The sequence below is a fragment of the Oryx dammah genome, unplaced genomic scaffold (genome assembly GCF_014754425.2).
Source record: "Oryx dammah isolate SB20612 unplaced genomic scaffold, SCBI_Odam_1.1 HiC_scaffold_11075, whole genome shotgun sequence".
Lineage (NCBI taxonomy): Eukaryota > Metazoa > Chordata > Mammalia > Artiodactyla > Bovidae > Oryx > Oryx dammah.
In genome coordinates, this window is record NW_024080469.1 from 27498 (window position 1) to 36243 (window position 8746).

Below are 8746 nucleotides of genomic sequence, written 5' to 3' on the forward strand. Positions count from 1 at the left end.
GAGGGTTGCCTCTCCCGAGGATCTACAGGTTTTCCGCTGTAAAGTGAAGTTAACAGCGGCCACCTCTCAGCGGTTGTGTCCTGGCCCAGGAGGTGGTCTGACTGTGAGGAGGGCCACCCCAAGCTTAGGTAGACTGGGGTCCCCACCCCACCACCCCACCATGCACATTCTGTTCCTCACCCGGTGCCCCCCGGGGAAGGCCTGGACTCTGCTCAGGAGGATTCCAGGGCTGACTTGCCCAGGGAGCAGAGGTTGAGAGTGGGATGCCCCAGCAGCCCTTCCCCACCTTCAGTCAGGAGGAAGGGGAGAAGGGGCACAGCTGGTCTCAGATGGTTGTCACTGCCAGAAAGTAAGAGACTGAAAAATCCACATCAGCTCAGCAAAGAGTTCTAACTGGGATTCCAATCTGAATTCTACCCCTTTCTAGCTGAGTAACCTCCCCTTTTGCAGGGGCTCTTGTCCATGGAATTGCCAGGCAAGCATAATGGAGCGGGTTGCCATTGCCTATTCCAGGGGATCTTCCTGACCCACGTCTCCTGCTTTGGAAGGTGGATTCTTTACCGTCTGAACCACCAGGGAAGCCCCAGCCTCCCTTCAGTTCTCACCATTTCCCTCTGGGAAGGCTCCCGGAATCACCCTTGGAGAACTCACCGAGCTGCTGTTTCCACACACCTCCATCCTAGATGGCGTAGACCCAGAGCTGGAGGCGGAGATCATTTTGAGGGGGCTCTGGGGGGATGCATGGCAGTGTTAGGATGGGTGGGCTCACACAGATAGTTTTCCAGTTTGAAAGCACCATGGTCTGAGGGAGCTTATCAGAACAGACCCCCTCCTTTCCTGCAGCCACTGGCTACCTGCCCTGTGCTAGCAGGTGGTGTGGTGACTGTATTTGCCCACTTCACAGATAGGGAAAAGTGAAGGCCAGAGAGGAAAAACCACTTGTCCAAGGGAGTGGGGACCAGCCTGATTGGAGCTTCTTCATACTTGACCTCTTGGGAGGGAAACGGACACTGACTCCACGCACCTCTTTCGCTAACATCCTCCATGGCCACTCAAGGTCCTCAGAATGAAGACCACATCCCTGGCATGGCTGAATACTGCTTAGGTGACCCTCCTGACTTCATTTTCCCCCAACCTATCCCCTTACTCTGCTCCAGCCGCCCTGCCTCAGGACCTCTGCACTTGCTGTTCCTTTTCCTGGAGGTCGTTTCCCTTTTCCCTGGAATGGCCCACCCCTGCCCTGCATCCTGATCTCTGCTCACACATTCCCCGGTCACCAAGGCACTGTCTGTTCTCTCATCCTGTTTCAACTTTCCCAAAGCCCTTGTCAGCATCAGCTGTTAATTATGTTGTTTACTCATGAATTTTTCTGGCTCCTACACTGAAGGCAGAGTTTGGTCTTGTTCAACGCTGTGTCCCCAGCACAGGCTGGAGGCAGTAATATTGGTGAGCCCCACTTGTCAGGCCTGACCCCTCCCCCCGCTTTTGATTCTGGGGCCTCGAGGTGCCAGAACATCAATACATCCTTCAAAAGCCATCATACCCCAGGAGCCTCTCTGAGGGTGAACTGCAGTATCTCCTGTGACCAAAAGGCAATTTTGAGCCTAGAGACTGAATCAACCAAGAAGGTAGTGGGCCGCAGGAACAACCGGAAGGTTTTTGAACTGAGTGATGTGCAAGAAGATGACACATGCATCTCAGTGTGTCACAGTGAAGTGACGATGGCTTCGATGGACTTCACCGTACACTGTGAGTGGCTGGGTCCAGGGCAGACTGGGTGCGGAGGTGGACCGGGGAGTCCCAGCAGGTTGGAAAGCCTTCGTAACTTGGTGAGTGGAGGCAGGGTCTCACTGACGGGCAGGAGGCTCCTCTTTGGAAAGTCTGATGTCATCTAGATGCCCTCCTTGAACTTCCTTGGGGTGCCCATCAAACATGGACAGGGATTCAGAATGTTCCAGAATGCTGTCTCTCTAGGCCTCTTTAATAAGGTGAGATGGTCCTAGATCTGACTCTTTAAAAAAAAAAAAAACACTGCGGTGTGTTTCCTGGTAGTGTAGAGGCACTGATGTGGCCTGGATTCAGTACCCGGTCAGGGAACTGAGTCCCTACAAGCCTTGAGACCAAGAAATAGATAAATAAGTAAAAGATGTGAATTTAAATTATCCCTGAGATTTTTTTTTTCAAACATTGTCAACAATCCAAAAAACTGGTAACAACTGGTCTGGCAAGAGTGTGGGGAAGCAGACAGTCTGTGGACATTGCTGACAGAGTGGGGGTCCCAAGAGTCACAACTTCTGGTGGGGAAACAGACATCAGTCCCCAAAATGTCACATGTGTGGGTCCTTTGACATAGAATACCCACTTTTAGAAATTGGGCCTATAGGTGTTCCCACTCACAAGGGAACTGAAGCAGGTAGGGGGTTATTCACTGTGGCTTTGATCTGGAAGGGAAATAGCTTGCAAGTCACTCAAATGTAGGGAACTGGGGAGACTTCCCTGGTGGTCCAGTGCTTAAGACTTCACCTTCCAGTGCAGGGGGTGCGGGTTTGGTGTCTGGTCCGGAACTGGGATCCCACATGCCACACAGCCAAAAACCCAAAACATAAAACAGAGACAATATTGTAACATATTCAATAAAGAGCTTAAAAATGGTCCAAATTTAAAAAACTTTTAAAAAACATAGGGGGTTGAGGAGAGAAACAATGGTTCAGTCATCCCATGGAATAGTATGCAACTGTGTAAAAGAATGAGACAGAAAATTTGAGGTATTGTCAAGTTCAAAAGAGTAAGTTCTGCCCAGAATGACTGTCAAGGTACCACAGTGTTAGGGAGACATGCGGGGAGGGATAGAGAGGTTGTGTTTCTGCATTAAAGAGCTCTGGACAAAAATACAGCAAAAGCAGCTGGCTATGACAAGAGAAACCGGGGTGGGAGGGGGGCTCCAGGAGAGGGCAGGGGATGCATTTTCTCCATGTGCCTTTTATTTCCTTTGGATGTTTGAAGTGTGACAGTGAGTTAGCATGACACAAGCAATAAACAGATACACGAAATTCAAACTAAGAGAAAATAAAAAAGGAAGAAAGAGGGATTTCCCTCGTGATCTAGTGGTTATGAACCTGCCTTGCAGTGGAAGGAACCCAAGTTCAGTCCCTAATGGGGGAACCAAGATATGCCTGTGAGCAACTAAGTCCATGTGCTGAAGTGATCCTCATGTGGGGGAGGGAGGGGGAACATATGGCTTCCTGATTGATTTTCACTTGACCCCCTTGGAAAGGTCTAATGATGCAATGAGGCCTGAGGGACATTCACCTCCACAGTGCCTGAGTAAAAGCAGCTTTGGGGCAAACAGTGGCTTTGTTTCTGATTTCGGGAATGTTTGAACAGCTGCTGGCCAAGTGAGCAAAGTCCCCAGACAATCTCAGTGGCCTCTGGAAACCCCCTGGAAACCTCCTCGTAGGACCCTCTGCATCTCAGCCTGAGATTGAAAGCACCACCCTCCAGGTTTGAGTCCCGGTTCTGGTAAATTTCTCCCTCTTTGGGTGCCAGACTTTGCCTTAGTTTTCATCTCTGTGAAATGGATCACACGGTTGCACCCAGTAGCAAAAGATCGCCTAGGAGAGATTGTAGCTTGGTCCTGCCCCACTGCCAGTATTTAGATGAAGAAGCATCTCTGGGTGGCTGAAATTTCTCTAGAAAGAGTTGTAATTTTTGCAGCAGAGGCCCCTAACTGGATTTGAAGCACACACAGGAGTTGGTAAAGACAAGCATGCTAGATAGAGGAAACAGGGTTCCCCTGGTGGTTCAGTGGTAAAGAATCTGCCTGTCAGTGCAGGAGACACAAATTCAATCCCTGATTCGAGAAGATCCCACATGGCGCAAAGCAACTAAGCCTGTGGGCCGCAACACTGAAGCCTGCCAGCCTTAGAGCCCAGAATCCCCATCAGAGAATCCCCATCAGACAAGCCTGCGCACCACAACTAGAGAGTACCCCCATCACCTCAATAATAGAAAAGCTCACACGGCAGGAAGACTCAGCAGAGCCAAAAATAAAAGAATAATTCTTTTTTTAAGGGTAGACAGAAGGAACAGCCTGGCCAAAAGTTTGGAGTGGGGAAACAAACTGACATATGATTGGGGAGGTTAGAGGGACTGAATATCAATGGACTGGTGTCATTGGGGCTGAGTTCGGCAGGACTTGGAATGCCAGACTGAGAAACTGAGACCTTCTCCTTCCGGTGATAGGGAGCCATGGAGAGTGTGTGAGCAGGCAGACATCTAGAGCAGCGGGCTGACCTTACAGGAAGCCAGGGAGCAGCTAGCTGTGGACCCAATCCAAGTCAAACATGTTGTGGGCAGTGGTGTGTACAAGAAGGGAATAGCAGGGACTTCCCTGGTGGCCCAGTGGCTAAGACTCTGTACTCCCAGGGGACCAGGTTCCATCCCTGATCAGGGAACTAGACCCCACATGCTACAATTAAAGATCCTGTGTGTGGAATGAAGACCCGGCACAGCCATATAAATAAATTAAAAAAAAAAATTTTTTTAAAGAATGTAGGTCTCACCTTGGAGAAGGAAATGGCAACCCACTCCAGAATTCTTGCCTGGAAAATCCCATGGACAGAGGAGCCTGGGGGGCTACAGTCCATGGGGTCGTAAAGAATCAGATACGACTAAGCACACACACATTCCTCACCTTAAAAAAGTAACCTCATTCCAGTTTACAGTCATCCTCTTAACTTCTGAAGTGGATTAATAATAGTCAAAAAAAAACCATCATGAGTCCTACCTGGTGGTACAGCAGTTAAGAATCTGCCTTCCAACGCAGAAGTTTCCGTCCCTGGCTGGGAAACTATGATCCCACATGCCAAAGGGCAGCTAAGTCCAAGCACCACATCTACTGATGCTGAGCACTCTGGATCCCGCCCACCATAACTAGAGAGAAGCACGGTTTGCTGCAGGGAAGAGCCTTCTTGCTTCAAGGAAACATCTGGCACGCTGCAATGAGATCCTGCACACATAAGGTAATGAATATTTAAAAAGTAAATTAATAATAATAACAAGAGCCTTACTCTCTTTAGACCCAGTTTATAGCTTAGAAAACTCAGGCTTCCTTTCCCTAACCCTGAGGGCAGGGATTATTCAGGTGGCAAAGTCACGCCCCCACTGGCCAAAGCAAGGAAGCAGAGAAGCTAGGAATCAACTCCAGCCTCCTGACATTTTAAGATCACTGATCTTTTTTTTTTTTTTTTTTGATGCTGGCAACCTGGGGAGAATGTGAACTCAGGTCCGAAAACCAACTCGAAGCAACGCTGCTGTTTAAGTGACACTTCAGGGCCTCTGGGCTTCCCTGGTGGCTCAGAGGTTAAGGGTTCGATCCCTGGGTCAGGAAGATCCCCTGGAGAAGGAAATAGCAACCCACTCTAGTATTCTTGCCTGGAGAATCCCATGGACAGAGGAGCCTGGTGGGCTACAGTCCACGGGGTCGCAAAGAGTCGGACACGACTGAGCGACTTCACTTCAGGGCCTCTTGAGAAGGGACTAGAAGTGGGAGGCCTCAAGACCCCTCCCAGGGGAGTCTGGGGAGTGTCTCAGTGCTAAGCCACAGTTCACTGGGGCTCTGTGGGCAATTTCCACTGGCAGAAAGATCCAGGCTGGGAATTCTATTACCTCATGCAGAATGGAGACCCCGGCCTGTGGATACGCCACCCACAGATGGTGCCTTCAGGGGACACTCAGGGCTTTGTTTTGAGTGTCTGTTCTGATATGTTTGACATTTCAGGGGATCACACAGTTCATTCAGGAACCCTTAAAAGGAAACTCCTGAAAAGCCTCGAATCAGTGTGGGTGGCTCTATTTCATTCTTTCTACAAATACAGAACACCTCCTGGGTGCCAACCGTACAACTGGGGACAAAACAGACAAACATCCCTGCCCTCCTGGGCTGACATTCCGTGGCAGGAAGAGTAGAGAAACCAGTGAACTCAGTCGATGATCTTGTATGTCAGAGGTGAGAGTTGCTGTGGAGAAAAATAAGGCCACAAAGAGAAGGAAGAATTTCTCTTTTTATTTTACAGCAAAGTCTAGAGACTGGGCAGTTTAAGTGTAATGTATTGCTGAGACTCCTGGTAATAGACTTTGAAGTTCCTTTCCATTTGTCAGTCTCAGAGGCTGCTGTGAATAAAGACTTGTTTTGCCTCCTTCACAACCACGTGGGGACGTCTCACCAGGTTATCCTGAAAGTTCTTAACATTCCGATCTGGCTTAGGTGGTTTGGGGAGTGTTCTGGGGAGAAAATGGTGAGGTTCCTGGAGCAGGTGTGTGCAGGTCCCCAACACACCCGCTGTGGGCAGGCAGCCAGGCTGTCCTGTTCACACAACACCTCTTTCCCCTGCAGGGTTCCCGGAGCGCGTGGAGCTGGCCCCCCTGCCCCTCTGGCAGCCTGTGGGTGAAGAACTCAACCTGAGCTGCCAGGTGTCTGGCGGGGCTCCCCGGCACCACCTCTCCATGGTGCTGCTCCAAAGGGAGGAGGAGCTGGACCGGCAGCCTGTGGGAAAGGAGGAGCCCGCCGAGGTCACGTTCTTGGTGCAGCCGAGAAGAGGACCATGGCACCAGTTTCTCTTGCCGCTGGGAACTGGACCTGCGGTCCCAAGGGCTGGAACTCTTCCAGCACACCTCGGCCCCCAGGAAGCTCCAGACCTATGGTGAGGCACTGGGGAGCCGGCAGAGAAGACGGACTGAGGGGGGTTTCTTGCTTGGGATGCGGGGTCCCTGAGAAGGAGAGGCCCCTGGCCATGGGGCTGCTGAGAAAGTGGTGACCTTGATTGCAAAGGCTTCTGGGAAGACCATCTTCTTGGCCACTGGGGTGGAATGTTCTGGGCTGGGTGCCTGCACTTCAGGATGATCTGAGAAGGCTGTGACCCAGGGCAAGTGGTATGTGTGTCCTGAGACAAGAGTGACCCAGCCAGTTTCCCTGGAAGAGGGCGTTCCAGGCTGGGGGGATGGAAATGGCCCGGGAGAGGGCTTCAGGATGTGTGTCTGACCCCTGTTTCCACCGGCTCTGTCTCACCAGTCCTGCCATCGACCGACCCGCACCTTGAGGCTCCCCCTGGTTGTGGAAGTAGGCTCACAGTGGCCGGTGAATTGCACGCTGGATGGACTGTTCCCAGCCTGGGACGCTGAGGTCTATGTGCAGCTGGGGGACAAGAGGCTGGAAACCATCATCACGTACCATGATTACTCCATCTTGGCTGAGGCCTGGATCGAGGGAAACGAGGAGAAAGAGGGCACCCATTCCTTGAAGTGTTCAGTGAGTCTGGGGAATGAGATCCGAAAGACGCGAGAGAGCGTGATCATCAACAGTAAGTAGAAACCCAAAAGAGCCTTACAAGGAGGGTCGGGATAACGCTAGCGCGGGGTTAAATAGCACCCCACTCCAGTACTCTTGCCTGGAAAATCCCATTGGTGGAGGAGCCTGGTAGGCTGCAGTCCATGGGTCGCACAGGGTCGGACACGACTGAGCGACTTCCCTTTCACTTTTCACTTTCATGCATTGGAGAGGGAAATGGCAACCCACTCCGGTGTTCTTGCCTGGAGAATCCCAGGGACGGGGGAGCCTGGTGGGCTGCCGTCTATGGGGTCGCACAGAGTCCCCCAACTAGACCAGTGGGTTTGCCTGGCAAACTGGACGTGGCAGGAAGGCTCGGAGCAGACCCTGAAGTGTGCGGCCAGGGGGAACCCAATCCCCAAGCTGAACTGTAGCCGGAAAGGGGATGAGGCTTCGCTGCCCATCCGGGACCTGAGGCCCATCAAGCCGGAGGTGGCGGGCACCTACCTGTGTCGGGCCTCCAGCGCTCGCGGTGAAGTCAGCCGTGAAGTGGTGGTGAACATGCTCTGTGAGTGCTGGAGTTTGGGGCCAGGAAGGGACCCAGAGCTTCTACTGCAGGGACAAGGAGTTCAATCCCTGGTTGGAGTGCTGAGATCTGACATGCTGTGTGGTCAGGCAAAAAAAATTTTTTTTTAAGCCAGGCTGCTTGCCCTGCAGTTTCCCATAGTTTGATATTGGCTGATGGCATCCCCTTATGTCACTTAACGTGTTCCTTTGTCACGAGTCAAATTCAAGAAATGAAAGCCATTAATTCGTTCTAGGTCGTGCTGGAGACACTCACCAGGAGGACAGGATTCTGCATTTCTCTTTCCGTTTCTGAGGACTACAACTGATCAAGAGGTTCACATGCCATCCACCTGATCCTACCTTTGTAAACTCTCTGACTGTTCCCTAAAGATTTGATCCTCCAGGGACAGTTGCTTGGACCTGTCATTTCATTAGCCATCTTCAAAGGGTTTCTAATCCATCTCTCCATCCTCACACCGTCTACATCTTTCTCATGTATCTACGAAGCAAACGTACTTCCTCAAATTCAGACATCCGACATTTACTGCCTTTCCCTAAGCGTCCTGTCCGAGAATAGTTAAATCTGTCATGAAAGGCAAATGGAGATGGGTAGGTGTGACTCATTGTCAGCAGCATTTGCGATGTTAGTTTTAAGAGTGCATATTCTAAAGTGAAAAGCATGGAGAAGGAAATGGCACCCCACTCCAGTACTCTTGCCTGGAAAATCCCATGGGTGGAGGAGCCTGGTAGGCTACAGTCCGTGGGGTCGAAAAGAGTCAGACACAACAGCGACTTCACACTCACTCACTGTACTTCTAAGGTACTATACTGCAAGATTAAAAATGTTTATTTTTG

The 8746-nt window shown here is 51.0% G+C and overlaps 1 pseudogene; it reads left to right on the forward strand.

Moving 5' to 3' along the window:
* Positions 1-1395: 1395 nt before the first annotated feature.
* LOC120860435 lies at positions 1396-8491 on the forward strand (annotated as a pseudogene).
* Positions 8492-8746: the final 255 nt, after the last annotated feature.